This window comes from Dipodomys spectabilis, unplaced genomic scaffold, assembly GCF_019054845.1.
Source record: "Dipodomys spectabilis isolate Male_0828 unplaced genomic scaffold, ASM1905484v1 ptg000297l, whole genome shotgun sequence".
Taxonomy (NCBI): Eukaryota; Metazoa; Chordata; class Mammalia; order Rodentia; family Heteromyidae; genus Dipodomys; species Dipodomys spectabilis.
In genome coordinates this window covers 7,167,825-7,184,772 of record NW_024870974.1, presented here as the reverse complement: position 1 = coordinate 7,184,772, position 16,948 = coordinate 7,167,825, and positions in this window count along the sequence as shown.

Genomic DNA, 16,948 nt, shown 5'->3' with positions numbered 1-16,948 from the left:
GTTTCCTTCTTCTTTCTTTGTTTTTTCCACCTAAAGCTTTTGCCTCCACCTTTTCTATCCTCTTGGATTTAAAAGCAGGTTGTCCCTATTTTAAGATCATTATTTATTCCAGCTGGCTTAGAAAGTATGATTTATATGTCTGCTATCAATTTCTATAAACATTTTCAAAATTTTTTATTTATTAACTTTTTTAGATGGCTCTTGAATGTAGGGTCTTGCACTTCTAACGCTGGTGTTTTACCGCTCTGATCCATGCCCTAGTCTGTTTTTCTTTTCACATTTTTTTTTTTTTTAGAGGACCTAGGACCAACCTCAAACTCTGATTCTCCTACCTGTATCACTTGTGTGGCTGGGCTTACAGGCTTGTACTATCTTGCCAAACTATTTGTTGAGACAGGGTCATGCTAGCTTCTTTCCTGGGCTGATGATCTTCCAAGCTCTGTTTCCCCAGTTCCTGAGATTCCAGGCATGAGCTGCCATACTCAGCTGCTGTGAAGTTTTGTTTCTCAAATTTCTGACAATTCGATAGTTTCCCCTCATTTTGTGAATTAATCTTTCTTTGGAATTATTTACCATCTAACTTTTGATGATGGGTTGCTAAGCTCTTCTATCAAAGGATATATATTTTTCTCCATAGAATGTTTCATACATTGTTTTTTACATGAAATACCTTCAGTATCTACAAAGAAGTGGATTCTGCGTAGAGCAAAGGATGGGTTGGAGTGAATGGTGGGCACCTTGCAGAAGGGAGGCTCATCCCTTAGCCACCAAGCATTCTCTTGACATGAATCCTTAGAATGGGAACCCTCTTCTGCTGTCTGAGAGCATGGCTGCTGAGATTCCTTTATCTGAGGCTGTGCATGGTGTTTCTGATTGACATGGAATGTGAATTGCCGTCTCTTTCTGTTCAACTTGGAGCAGTGCTGAGGCATCAGCTTCACAGCTCCCCATGGGGTCAGCTGACTCTTCTATTCACATTTCCTCACAGCTCCACTTCTCCTCCTCCCAACCTTCCTTTTGCTCCCGTGTGCCGCGGACCGGGTTCTGTCGGGACGATGGAGGACACCTAAGGGAGGAACCTGGAATAGGATGGGGAGATGGCAAACAGACAACTCACACACATTAGGAGTGGATGCTGAGTGCGATTTAATGCAGAGGATAACAAACTTTTATAGCAAAAGTCTCCATGAGAAAGGGCAAAAGGTTACACAATCTTGCTGCAGGGCTTCTTTCTTGGGTGGTCACCAGCTGGTCGCCTGAAAGGCACTTGTTTCCGGCTTATCTCTAAGAAATATAATGGGTTTCGATGTTTTGTCATCAACTAACCATTACCTTATTTCTATTGAGGCCTTAACTGTCCCATAAGATCTTTCCTGTTCTTTCCTCAATAGCAAGGTCACCGAGGCCTACATCTAGCAAGTCTTTTAGTAAATGAAAGAGAGTAACAAGAAGTTCTTTCTCCTAAGTAGTTATCTCAGCAATTGCCATACATTCCTTCTATTCTAGCCGTGCCTACAGCTTCTTGTAAATCTCTTACAAACAATTCCTTCTGCTGAAATGACATCATGAAACCCCCAATATTTACTTATGACTTGTCTACTAGCCTCCATAAGAGGGGTTTTAGGTTAGCACTTAACTCTGGTGAGTTAGTCATATTTTTAAGACACTCATCAGATATTGGAGTCGCCAACACTCTTAAGAAAGAGCTTTGAATAAGGGAACGTTGACAATGAGCAAGTACAAAGAGCAGTAGAAGCAGTAAAAGATTAATAGGCACTCTTATGCAGTGAAGAAAGGCAGAAACACATCTTTTCCCAGGGGTTTTTCCAGCCTTTTCCCAGGAGTAGGCCTCTTAGAAGCCCTATTCTCCGAGGTAGACTTCGGTGAAGTCCCAAAACTTGGAGATAGGTTTCTGTAAAGCCCCATTCTCTGAGGTAGACTTCGGTGAAGTCCCAAGACTCAGAGATAGGTCTCGAAGCCCCTATCATGGTCTGATAGATGGTCTCCCATGCTAAGCAGACTCTACTGGGGTCGGCGTGGCACCCGTGGATACTGCTCCTACAAGGTCTCTCTAGAAATCCTCTGCTAGTATACACTTCTCAGGGAATTTAACCTTGGAGAGAAGGTGTTTTGGAGGAAATGATACTTAACCTAAGAACAAGTACACATAAAGTACAGTAAGTGCCAGCAGTTCATATGGCTGACGGTATGTATGTGTGTTAGCATGGAGTGATAGCTAGGGAGACTGAGCTGTATTCATCCCTTTGGAGTAGATCACAAAGAGTCTTCATATCCATCTATCATGAAAAGGTAGGCTTTAGATCACACCAGGATCATTGAGCTCTAGGTATTAGGAATAGTAACACTGATAGACAATTGAGGTGGAAACTCTTTGCTAGATGGAATTGAAAAATATAAGGGGAACAGAGTTCATTCAAATGGTAAAGATATAATCATTTCTCTCTTTTCTCTTTTGGTGGTATTGTGGATTGAATTTAGGGCCTTTTCCTTATAAGGTAGTTATTCTACTATTTGAGCCATGACTCCAGTCCTTTTTTCACTGGTTGATTTATGTTTATGTTGGCCTGGCCTGTGATTTTCCTACTTACGTTGGAGATGACAGGCATGAATCATGGAGCTGAGGGATTGAAATAAGAGGCATTTGCCATTATTACCAGCCATCAGTTGAGATGGAATCTTGCAAACTTGCTTTTGCCTGGGTTGGCTTTGAACTGTGATCTCTCCACCTCTGACTCCCAAATATCTAGGATTACAGGCTTAAGCTACTGTGCCTAGCTAGAAGATAAAAATCAGAAGCAATTGTTATTGTTTGCAGGTAGAGAGGATCACTATGTGATAATAATTTCCAATAACTCAGTTCTTCATTAGAAGTCCATTTTATTGTTGACTTACCCAGAAGGGTTTTGGGAAGTGTTTTCTTTTTCTGTATTGGGACCATGCAGCCTTCTGCTCTTACGGCTTGCAGGCAAATAGCACCCATAGGGAAAATTCTGCACTTTGCTAGCATTCAGATATGCAGCCCGATCATTGCTGTGCTTTATTAAAGGCATAAATCTGAACTTGTGCTGAATATGTACAAAGGAAATTTGATTTGTACATCTTTATAACATAAAAGAGTTCCTTCGGCTTCCCAAAGACGCCTACTTACTGTCTCATTAAATGATCAACACCACAGTGATATTTTCTGATAGGTGACATCAGTGACAGCTCTGAATTTCCTGTGTTTTAAATGCAGTGGAACATGTGGCACACTCGTAAATAACATCCAAGCTAATCTTTACTTCTTCAATTCCAGTAATTCCTCAGGATCCTTTTGTTTTTAAAGAAAGGAAAAGGCTGACTTGATGAGTTTAAAAACTGTAGCTGAGCATTAAGTTATTTGGTTAGAAAACAATTCTCTGTAAGTATTAAGAGTATCAGAGTAGGTGTAGCTGGCTTATGGAGGAGGAAGAGAGAAAGGGGAAAGAATATGTCTCCCTGTGCCGGATTGAGGAGGAAAATAATGATGCTTTCCTAAAGAATGGAGCAAACACTTCAAAGGTCTGCCACCAGCAGAAAAGCGAACCCAGTCGCTTTGATAATTTATTCAACCAAATGTAGCAAATGCCGTTGCGTTCCGTGAGTTCAGAAGCCACCTTGCAACTCCTGAGTGACAAGCTGGAAACTTTTAACAGTATCATGTGCTCAGCAGCAGACAAACATTCATTGTGGATTTTTGTGAAAATAATTAGTAGACAGTGATATTCAGTGGTCTGTATCAGGCTCAGTAGCTTCTACAAAAGCAAAACCACCACGATGTACTAGCTCTACATACAACGAGGTATTTTTCTCATAAATGCAGTAATCCAATATTCAATAAGGATTAGTCTGACCCTACCAGCCTGCCAGGGAGGCTCAGAAATGCTGTGATATCTGCAAAGCTATGTCTCAAAGTCATCTCTGTACTTAAGCAATGGGTGGGCAGTTCTACCTCTTTCCTTTGCATGAACCATCGCTGTCTTCAGATTAATGGCCACCTTCTCCTGCCATCCTTAGATTTATGTTGGGGATGATTATTGCATTGAAGGCACAGGATGCACAGCCCTCTGAACTTAGAAATTTAGCAAACAGCATTCTATTCAGTAAAATTGGATATAAAGCATTGTTGGGGATCCAATACTGTTGAGGTGAACTCTGAACTGTGATGGTAAGATCTCATTAGGGCCTTAGGGAATTCAGAGCGCATACTTTCTAATATAGTCCAAGTTCAACACAATGTAGCATGAACTACTCTGTGGGAAGCAGGCTAGAAGTTTTATCGAGGTTACTTTTTGGTCTTTCATGAGCAACATCTGTTCTTAGCTTAATGAAGCTTCACTTATTAGGGGATGGTTAGAAACTTAAGAGTTATACTGACATTGGAATTTTTTGTTATTTGTGAATAAATGAACTAGCTTAAGGAAATATTAGTCCATTTCTACAGTGTAACCATATACCAAAAAGGAACTTAAAAAAATCAGAATTGTTTAAAGGGTGCTCTCCCTACTCTGCTCCAGCTGGCCAGAACAGCAGCACACAGTGAGCCCACCAGTGCCAATTTACTCCACAGCCTTCTGTACCAGTTAGCCCTTTAGTAGTCACCTGATGCTCAGTACTCTGGCTCTACTGAGCCTCATCATTATCCATAATTATTAACAATTCATTTAAATCAGTTCCAAGTTTTCTCCTGCATTTAAGAGCTTTGTCTGATAAATAGGAGCACAACTGAAAGCCCGCCCACTGTAATCTCCAATTACCTACCAAAAAGCCAGAAGTAGAGCTATGGCCAGCGTTGAGCTAAAAAGTCAAGCCTACATTCTGAGCTCCAGATCTACTACCAGCACAAAGGAAAGAAGAAAGGAAGAAAGAAAGAAAGAAAGAAAGAAAAAAAGAAAGAAAGAAAGGAAGAAAGAAAGAAAGAGAAAGAGAGAGAGAGACAGAGAGAGAAAGGAAAGAAGGAAGGAAAAGAGAGAGAAAAAGAAAAGGAAGGAAGGAATCAATTTTGTTATGGCATCTTCTATTTATTCTTTAAGCTTTTATTTTTTGTGCTATGTTATGCTTCTCTTTCTCTTAATTATACATGATCAACTACCAAAACTTACTCCATGAACTATATGGTTAACATGTACACAGTCCTATGTTTGGCAAAATGCTATGATGAAAGATAATTCATTTTAAACAAATAAGCTTGGTTTTGGGAATGCTTCCAGGTTTGGATCGTTGGCTGGATTGGATGTCTACTAGAAAATAAAATTAGCCAAAATTCTAGCTTAAAATCATTTGAAAGATAAAGCTATGGGGATTACATTAATACATTCAAGGTGTACGTGTACTTTGAATTCAAGAATAAAAAGCTCCCTAAAACACATGAGGAAGACTTTGGCAGATTATCCAAGTTCAACCAAATCAGCTTCATGCACACCCAAGACTACTATTTCCAAAATAGACGGTGGATTTCAGGCCTATGGTTCCTTTGGAATGTTAACTTGGTGATGTGGGAGGTATTTTTCATCATCATGGAAAAGAGGACAATACGTTTTGCCTCCCACATTCAGTGTGGCTCTTTGTGTTGTTTTATCTTAGCATCTGAAATTCAAAGTATCTTCCTGAAAAGCAAAAGGCCACCCAGGAGCTGAAATGAAATGAGTATGTGGAGGAATTTGTGGTACAATCTCACCACAGGTCCTGGAAGACCCCTGCTGTACTTTTCCAAAGAGTTGAGATAGTGGCATGGCTCACTAGTGAGACAGATGCTCTACCTACCAAAAAGGAACTTCAGGAATTCTTGAGCAGCTCTGTGTTTTTCTCAGAATGATTGGATTTCAAAAATGACTGAAGATGCTGTTCCAGAACACAAAAAATTAATGGAAATGTTCCAGATCCCAGCTACATCTCAAGATCATAGAAAACAAGTTTGATTTTCATAAGTAAATAAATGAATTCCCTTTCTAGTCAGGAATTATGTAACTTGCAGCAGTTCTGTTTGGCTAAGGTGGTTGAAAGGAAGGGTATTTTTGAATCACTTGTGACACTTTTTCAAATCTTGTATTCTCTCTTCTCAATAGATTTTACTTTCTTCCCAAGATTCTAACACATTCTTGCTCAGGATGCAGTGGAGGGGTTGGATGGATTCTGCCACTGTGATCAATTGCTACTTATAAGGGTGGGTTGTATGTCCTAGATATTGAGGTGAAAAAAAGTTGAAAACATAGCTCTACTGTCTTGGAGCAGTATTTCTCAACCATGTCCCAGATCTTTGGGGATTCATGAAGTTAGTAATAGAGAACTGCAGGAAATGCTCATTATTTTTAGAAACAACCTCATGGAACCTAGATATCTACTGAAAACAAAACTTCTGCAGCTGCTGGCTAAAATCTTGACTCTTGTCTTCATGTTAAAATCATATGAACTCTCCATTTAGAAGTTCCAATGAACCATTACATGAATAAAAAATGGAAAAATGAATTTCTACTTCATTAAGTTTAGTCACATTAGCACCATTGGAATAAAATAGTTAGAATTCATTTAACAGGTAAAGGTTTGGAAACTACTGACTTAAAGCAAAGTAGCATGGGGCATAGGAGCAACATCTTATTGCTTTTTCATCAGTGAATTCTTTCTTAATAATAACACATTTGCATACAATTGAACAGACATGCATGTTGCCCTAAAATATTGGAGAAGAACAAATGCATAAAGGACACAGACCTAAATATATTGGGCTGATTAATTTTCATTATGGCCATTGGAAATGTTGCCTGTCTCATTTGCCTTCAGTAAGTCTGAATTCTACATTTGTGTTCTTCCTGGGATGGGTACTGTGGGTGGCAAGATTGTGGGAGGCTCAACTTCAGAGTGCTTTTTTAAAAACGAAATTAGTATCATCTCTCACTTCTGGGTCTTACATAAGGTATAAAAGTGTGTCCTTAAAATCCATATTTGCAATTACAATCTCACTAACATAGTTTTTTTTCTATTTTCTGCATCATGGCTTGCATATTAAAGTCTGGACATTGGAACCTACCAGCAAACCATAGTCTGTCACGCTAGGTGTGACTAAGGTAAGAAAATCGAAGAGCAGAATGTGAGATCTCCTTGGAAGCTATTAGCTTTTACCTTTTGTGTAACAGAAGGTGATTTGTTCTTGGCTCTGTCTTCTTCTAATTCCATTTAGAATTAGAAAAGAGGACCAAAGATTGGAAAGCATCCTGTAATGGCAGCCAGGCAACTTACATACAGGAGACATGAGCTCAAGATAGACCAGTACTGGGTCTGTTAATATCATCTCCCGAATTTCAGCTCAAAGTCAATGCAAGCAGTGGACCTGCTGATGTCCTTTCACTGTAACTACAGCATGTATTAAAGGGACACTCCTTTCTAAAACCATCACCACCATCATTTTAAGTAATTTGAACCAAGAATAAAAATGCATAATTCAGTCCCTCATTGATTCGACTGCTTTGGCAGTGGTTGGTGTGATTCAAACTCACATTGTTTTCATTGTTCTGTTAGTACCCACAGTGACACCTTCAGATTTTAACCAAAGGAGGTTGGGAAGAGGACAAAAGAAAAGGAGGGAAGAATTCTGGACATGTACATCGTGAGAAACATTATACAGATTTCTCTTTTTTTGAAGTCCCTTCCTCACCTCTGCCTGTTTCTGCTGTAAAGCAGAGTAATAACCAGAAACTTCAGGGCAGTTTGCATGCATTCACTGTGGGGCTGCAGCATCTTTCTGCTCCCCATTGTACATTCCTGTGGGACAGCAGAGAAGAAAAGAAGCCCATGGGCAGGGAGTAGGAACTGATAAAATTGAGACCATTCATTTTGTGGTCTACCTAGTCAGACAGCTAGAATGAAGTTAAGAAGTAGGTTTCAGGTATATATATGCCCTAAAAGTTTGACTCTCAGCCAGTGGTCTTGAAAATAAATAGTAACCATTGCAAGGGAAAAAATAATCAGAGATTATTTTTGGTTGGTTACTGATTCCAAAGTTATAGTCATTCTGCTTTAAACCGGGTAATATTTTTTATAACACACTTCTCTCCTTCTTACCACGAGACTTTGCTAGTGCTAAACAACCATCAAGGCAGGTTAAACATATGATAAGTGAATTAGGAGTATGGAGGGTGGGTTGTGAATAGATATCCCTTAGATCTGCTACTGGAGAACAGTTGATCTCACAACTGTCTTCTGAACCCACTGATGTGAAGTTTGTTTGTTTTATAGAATCTACATCAGATAGAGGGGCAGCGTTGCTCTGATGGTGAGTGGTCTGCAGACTCTGAGGCTGGGTCAAGTTTTCTTAGAGCTGAACTTCACTGACATCCTTCCTTCCTCCTTCCTTCCTTCCTTCCTTCCTTCCTTCCTTCCTTCCTTCCTTCCTTCCTTCCTTCCTTCCTTCCTTCCTTCCTTCCTTCCTTCCTTCCTTCCTTCCTTCCTTCCTTCTTTCCTTCCCTCCTTTCTTCTTTCTGCATCTCCTGCACAGGAGCAGACTTGTCTGGCCCCCTGAATTCTTCCCGGCTCCTGGTAGCTCCCTGCCTCAGCTCTGTCCCTCATAGAGGTTTTCTTCAGTTAATCTCTTTCTTGCAGGTCTAATGCTACTTCAGGGTATCTGCTTCTCAGAGAGCCTAATTTTATGCAGGAAGGTAGTAGGCTTTCTTCCATGGCTTAAATACAGCTCTAAATGTAAATAGGAATAATACCTTGAAGAAAACCAAAGAACCAAGAAAAGATATCCAAATGGAACCCTGTGTTTTTTGGCTTCAACTTACCTGCCTTTACCCAGCTCTCGAGAAAATTTTTTTTCACTGTAAGGAACAATAAGATAAAAACAAAAACAAAATAAAAAAAAACCTGTGGGCAATATGGTGTTTCCTAAAACAACTCATCTCTCTGCTTGTCACACACGGGTATATTTAGGCAACCCCCAAATGAGTGGATACTACTATGTTCTAACAAAACTTTTTTTTTTAAACCAGGTGACAGAGCTTAGTTGGTTTGCAGGTTTATGTTTCCTTTGGCTGACTTAGTGAATTCGTGTATGTTCCTGGTTACTAAGACTGTGTAAACTAAACCAGAGAGAAAGTCTGTGCTGGTGTTTTCAGGGTGGCTTATCTTGCAATCAGCACCCCACATTCCCTTTCCCAGGGGCCTTCTGAGTATCCCCAATGCCCGCTGCCAACTCCCTTTCACGCTGCTGACACATGGATCTACACCCCACTTCCCAGGCTAACAAACAGAAGTTTCATTTTCCCTGTTGCTGGGAAAAAATATCTAAAAACTGAACTATAACAAGAGGATAGCTGCATCTTACCAAAGCTTCTAGCAACGACAATAATAGTCACCATGGCAACTTACTATTGGGGGGATTAAAGCATTTTGAAATGGGAACGGAGGAGAGGGGGGAAAATGATGCAGGCAGCCAATTGAGAGTTTTGACTTGTAGGCAGAAGCATACCCTGAAGTTTTCCCAGAAGCATCAGGGTTGAGGGAAAAAAAATCAGAGCTCTTGAAGGTCCCCTAGCTTGAAAACCAACCTAAGCAGGAGGCAAATCTGTCAGTGGCCAAATATGCCACAGCTGCAGGTGAAATGGGAAAGTTATGCTGCTCTGATTGAAATTAATTTGGCACAGGGATGTGGAGGGCGGAGGGGATCATGTTTTCTCTGTATTTACTGTCTTATCTTCTTTGCTGTTGCTGTCTTTTATATCTTATTTGGATACTGGATTTCAGTTGTGCCATTCTCCAGCTCAATAGTTCAGGAAAAGGCCCTGAGCCTATGTGGATTCCCTTTAGCCCTTGTTGCTCCAAAGGCAGAGTGAAAGAAAATGACCTCAATTCTTTGACATCAGTGCAGGATGGTAGTGACTTCAACCTTCAAACTCTACTTCATGAAAGGGATTTTGTGACTTGGACTGGATTTCCAAGCCAACCTACACCTTCTTATATTTGTTCTTGTCTTTCTCCTTGTTGTTTGTGAAGGTACTGGGATTTGAACTCAGGGCCTTGTGTTGAGATACACCTCTAGCCTTTGGTTTTTGTTCTTATTGAAGACTGAAGCAAAGCCAAATGGCACAAAATGGTGACAATGTGTAGCACTTGTACTGTGAACATTATCCATCAAATTAATGACAATGTAGCGTGAATCACTAGTGGTGCTAATAGCTGGGAAGTGTGGATGAAAGATGATCACAATGGCTGTAAAATAATAGTGAAATTATGTGTATCATCTCATCTGGTGTTCACTTCCCTGGAGCAAATTTGGGCTCAGAGTTTACTTCCAAATAACTAATTCTGTCAAGATCATAAAGCCGATCATTTATAAGGCTTAAACTGCTACTTAGCCTTTTGGCCTCTGAGATCACTATGGTGAGGAGTGTGGACTCTGGAGCCACATGTTAAGGATTTGAATTCTGCTTCTGCCTTTTTTTGGAGGGAGGAGTCGATCATAGGGCTTCAACTCTTGGCCTGACCCTTAGCTTTTCCCACCCAAGTCTAGTGCTCTACCACATTGAGCTACAGTACCACTTTGGTTTTCTGGTGGTTAAATGGAGATAAGAGTCACAGTTTACTGTCCGGGCTGGCTTTGAACTATGATCTCAGTCACTGAGTAGTTAGGATTATAGTCATGATCCATGGATGCCTGGCCTGCTTCTGCTTCTTTGTGTGGGAAATGAACCTCTCTGGTCTATCTAATGGAGTAAGTAGAAGGATTAACTGTACAGAGTTGCAAAGGAAATAAAAGAAGCTTCATTTTCTATTTATTTGAAAATGTAGATAATGGGACCCATCCTCTTAACCCTTGTAAACGTGTATACCTGAGAGTTATTCAGGTCTGCCTTTCAATTAGTAATCACAATTGTTTTGTTGTTATAGCATTATCTTCTAGTGTGCAATAGAAATTTATGCGAATAGATTAATTAGTTAACATTGAAATGTAGTGTGAATGGATAATACTAATGAAGTACATAATGTTTTATGGTTCAAGAAGAGCAGCAATTGATAATGTTGGAGGAGGTGACACTGATCAAGATATAGTGTGTGAATAAACTGCTTTGTTAAATGGTAAAAAAAAAAAAAAAGAAGAGCACCAATATTATTGAGAGACTAATCTGGATAGCTAGACAATCATTTCAACTACAGTTTATGGACATTTCTTACAGAGATATGGGTGTTTCAGGCACCATACATCTCAAGGAAATTAGGAAGTTGCCTGAGAAGACAGTAGGCTCAAAGTCAACTGATGTATGCAATGGTGGGCCATTCCTGCAGTGTTGGAATTTCAGTGCATCAATTGGGCAGAAGGCTTCTAAAATTAAGTCAGCATTTTTGCAACACAGAGTGCCTCTGTATGTGAGGGCAAGTTGTGACACATCACAGATAACTTACTACAAAAAGACCCAGAGGGAATTCCTGCAACTTAGAGGCAAAGCTGCAAATATTGTACCTAGCTGTCCTCCAATTGCCACTATGAATACACCGACCCAGGACCTGGGATGTGGGAAGGGCCCTCTGGCCTGCCTCTCCTGGTCTTTTCTCTCCATCTTCATTTGGACTTTCTCTTTGCTCTACCAACTAGCCCAAGTTGTCCTCACTTTCAGACACTTGGACGACTATAATTCACAACGTGTCAAACCATCTGTTGTGGATTAAACTCTGTTGTTCCAAAATTCATGTGCTGACATTCTAAAAGTACCTCAGAATGTAACTGAATGTGAATGTGGAGCCATTCGAATCTATTAAGTTCAAATGGGTCTTAATCCCACCTGAGCAGGAAGAGAAGATCAGGATCGATCCCAAGGGTGCATACACTTGAAGATAGGACACGTCGCGGGGCCACAGGGGGCGGCCACTGTAACCCCGGGAGAAAGGAGTCAGATCTTGGATAGTCAGATTCCAGAAGTGTAAGAAATTGAATTTCTATAGTTGAAGCCACCTGGTCTGTGGTCTATTGCTCTGACAGCTCAAGTGAATTGCTATCGCATTGGACTTAGGCATTGAACTTAGGAAGATAAATACAAAAGAAGGACACTCAAGTGTCCTTCTTGAGTGTTGTTCATCACTTACAGATGTGTTGCCTAAGTAGGAAGTACTGCTCAAGGAGTTCTGGAGAAACAAAACCCTCCCTGGAACCCTAGAATTCTTACCTCCAGGTTACTGGATCTGTGGCTGGTGTTACTACCCAGAGCAACTAGATCCCCTGTGATCGCACTCACTATCCACTTGCAGGTCTTCTTTGTTCAATTGTCATGACATGACCTAAGAGCAAATTGATGCTCCGATTTCTATTTTGGTTTGTGAAGCCTGGAAGGCTTTTACTGAATGCAATCCTATTCAGTTTGATGGCATCCTCTTCTTAAGATTTCCCCATCCATCTGTAACAATTTGCATCATCAATGAAGGAAAGGGAACCAAAATAGTCCTCGGGATATTCTAGTTCCAGTGCTTTGGAAAACGTGTTTCTTTCTCTTGACTAGTTGATTTTTGAGTACTGCAGTCTCTATGTAGATATAGAAAGAGATAGGATGCTGGGGGAGGGGGCGGGGAGGGTGATGGGGGAACTTGATTGCTTCAATACATAAAATCTACACAACAAGAGAATTTACAATTGATGTTCTATTTTTATTTTTTTTAAATAGATTTTCATTTTCTTGAGATAGTTGTATAAAGGAGTTACCATTCAACAGAGAAGTTTTTGTTTGATGTTTTAGTCAGTTCATATCCTCTGAGTGGACAGGAAGGCTGAAAAAGATAAAGATATTTTCCTTTGCATTATTCTGCATTTGTAAAACAATGGGTTTCTTTGCTTTCCAGAAGTAAATCATGTGTGCATGTCTAGTACTGGAAAACTCTATACTTCCTGAGAAGGTGTGGTTTTTCCTTCATGGTGGACCATTGTAACCATATACACACAGATATAAAAGCTCTTCTATAATTTTTGTGTTTTCTCTTGCTGTTTAGTTTTAGTTTTATTCCATTATGATAGAAGGTACTAGAAAATATTTCTGTTTTTCTATATTCCTAGTGCTTTCTTTCTTACCTAAAATATCATTTAATTTGGAGAAAGTCCCAAGGTTTCCATTTCATTTTCTTGACTGTATTTTGTCTTCCCTTTGGCATCATAAGAGAAAAAGAAAAACAAACAAAAAACTTTTGCTGTATCCTCTTCTGTTTCTCTCTACTCTAGGACACTACCAAGATGAAATATATTTGGAGTCTCTTCAATATTGTCAAGAAAAAAAAACCTACACTTTGCCAGGATGTGACTATTATTTACGTTCTGAGTTTTTGTACTTAGTTACCTAGTTAGTTTTGTACTTAGTTGCCTTTTAGCTCTTCACCACATTTGTTTTTGTTTTGAAATTGTTATTTTTCATGCACTGTTTATAAGCTAGATATTGTACTAAATGATTTACATGTATTATGTTCTCCAAATTTAATAAAGCCATTTTAGCAATGGGAAGATAATGGATGGAACCTAGACTGAATTGATATCTAATGGATGAGAACTCTTCATTTACTCCACTACTGTTCACTGGGCTTTATGTAGTCTAGAGTATGAGCAACACCACATAACAGAGTTTTCCATCATCTTTCCATATCATACTAGCACTGTATGAACTCTCCTTCTTAATCTATTTCCTTTATTGTCTTTACAGACAATGAGCTTTTGGAATAAATGATTTCTTATATGTTTTTTCCATCCCTGTGCATAAAAAATGTCTTTAAGCACTTGGCGGTAATCAAACTGATGATAAAGATGACAATCATGATGATAGTGATGATGATGGTGATAATTATGATGAAGGTGATGATGAATGATGTAGGCATTATCAGTATTTCATGTAGCAATGATTTGAATTTCTGCTTCTTTTCCCATGCACACTTCTTTTTTTTTTAATTTTAATTTATTTTATTTGAGATTCCATGCACACTTCTTAAACGTCAACCTTAGAAATCATCTCCCATTTTTTCTTTCCAGATAGTTTGACTTCCATTCCATATTGCAGAGTCCACAGAATGAGAAGCTTGGCTATCAGAACTGCAGAGTCACTGTTATTTTGAAATAAAAAGTCATGCCAACTCTAAGGAATTGGCTATATCATAATAGCAGGATGGAGTTGAGATCGGGCACATCTTCCTTGGATGCCAAAGTGAACTTCAATACACTTAGGCACCATAATTCTCACATAATAGTATATCGAGTAAATGTGGCACCGACCTCCATCCTAGAAAGTGGTACTGAGCTCAGCAGATAAGTGGGCTTTGTTGGGAAGCTGGAACAAACCTATGGATACCTCCTCCACATCTGTCAGATCATCCAAGCCACTTGAAGAGATTCAGTAGCATTGCAGTGGGGTTAGCAGTGCAGTAGCTGATAGCTTTGTTTAAAAGTCTGTGATTTGTTTTATATTTGGTTCCAAGTCAAACGCTATAAATCCTGCAGGGTGCTTATATTTATAATTTAAATGTGCACAGCGTTAGTATTCTGTTCTGCAGAATCAGCAGGAATAGTCTTCTGATAACATATTGCCAGTGCCCTCAGGAGCCCTGTTCCTTATTATAACACCCCCCCCCCCACACACACACTGTGGCTAACATTTGTGAGCAAGGGGTTCAAAAGACTGATATCCACAAATACTCACCACTGGAGAAGGATAATCAATACCTGAGCTTAAGTGTGGGTGCATAGATGAGATTTTGAACTTGAAAGCATTGTAAATATTATCCTGTATTAAGTACATTTAAATTGAGTTCATATGGGTTTACCTTTGGCAAATAAAATGAACATTTTCTACAAATTAAACATACCTACAATAAAAAAGTTTTTCTCAGATGAGTCACCCTTGTTGTCTTCTTCATTTTAAAAACACATCCCCCCAAAAAGCACCGGAATATGAATATGAATCACAAGCGCGGCACATGCCTTTGACTAATCGGAACGTAGACCTTCACTTGCAACGGGCATAAACCCTTTACCTGCCAGGTCATGAAGAAGTCTCGAGGGATTGTGTGGCAGGTCACTTTGGTATAAGTCACTGTGGGTACATTTCTGTGTTATTCTGTATCAGAGCATTTCAATATTTTAACAGGCTATTTGACAAATGTCAACATTTTTCAAAGCTCATTTATATTCATAGATAGTACTGGAATTTTGATGCTTAGAAATGCAGATAGATTTGATCTAGTGGTTAAAAAAAAGTTTAGAACACTTTCCAGTTCTTAAATAGGAATTTCAAACTTGACAATCTTCAGTCAAGGTTTTTCTAGCCACTAGGAAAACGAAGAAAATGAGATGCAGATCTTTAGTCGTCTCTAATATTCATTGTCCCACTTCATGGTCTTAATAGCTGCAGGAATGTGTATTAGTTTGCCAGTGGAAATGCTCATGAAGTCCAACAGGTAGAGTGGCTTAAAGGATAGAAATGTAATTCCTCAGAATTGAAGGTCAAGCTTTCAGCAGAGTGGGCTTCAGGTTGAGGCCCCTGATCTTGGCGTTGGTTTACATATTCCTCTACCAATGTCTTCTGATGGTCTTGTGTGTGTGTGTATGTGTGTGTGTGTGTGTGTGTGTTAGTAAAAACTCACTCATGTGTACATGTATGCATGTGTGTTCTAATTTCATCTTCTTAATTGGATTAGGTCTCACCCTTATGACCTCATTTGCCCTCTATTTGTTCTCTTCCCTACTCTCTCTGAAGAGCCTGTTTTATGTCCCTGTCATTTATTTTGCTGTGCATTAATTGTACAAAGAGGTTTCACAATAGTATTTCGCACATGTATATAGTAATTATATTTTAGTTTGATTAACCCTATTTTCTCTTTTTTTAAAGAAAAAACAGCATGACAAAATATTTCCATATTTAAAGTTTATTTCTAAGTGGAAAACATGTCATTTTTAACCTCCAGGACCTTGTGACCAGGACTTGGGCAGAATTTCTGACTACAACTTCAAGACTGTCATATTGATGGGAAGATGAGTGGTTTCCATGACGTCCAAGGTACTTTTTCTTATAAAAAGACACATCTTCTGGGAGAAAAGACAAGGCAACTTCATTTAATAGAATGTAAACTATCCTGGTGTGGCTTCTAGGGAAGATTCTTTTTGTTATGTTTTTGTTTCATAGTGTGCTGTTTTTTAAGGTAAGGTTTCCCTATGGAACCAAAGTTGGCCTTGAACTTATTATCCTCTTGCTTAACCTCCTGAGTACTGAGATTACAACTGTGTACCACCAAACCCAACTTTATTACTAGAGAAGCTTTAAATATGTTCTGTGGATAATCCATCACAAATTCTCTGTTCAGAGAACTATTGTGGGTCTAATTCATCATAGAGGTGACCATCTTTAATATCAGCCCTGCTATGGTTTGGTTCCGGACCTGTGACTGCAAATATACCTTTACTTTTTAAGAAGTTGACTTTTCTCAGGTACTTATTACAGGAAGCGAAAGGTGACACAGACACTAATGCACAGTTTCATCATCTTGAGGCTAGAGTAGTTCAATATCCCTGGGGAAATGGCCCTGAAACTCGCCAGGATCTTCCAATATACCAAAGCGTGCGGATACTCAGGTTTCTTATGTAAAATGATGCGTCACTAGTAGATAAACCATGTATATTCTTCCATATACTTTAAATTTTCTCCTGGTTACCTGTAACACCTAAGGCTAGGTAAACAGTTGTTCTATGGTAGAGTTAATGAGTAATCACACAAAATATTCTGTACATGTTCAGTATAGACACATTGTTTCCTTCTGGTATTTTCAACCTAAGGTTGACTGAAGTGGTGGATACTGAACTCTGGGGTGGGGTGGGGGGATATAGAAAGCTGGCACACTCACTCCAAACCCAACCTTTCATGAACTGCTTTAGTTTGGATTAGGTCTCAAAATGCAAGCCAGGCTG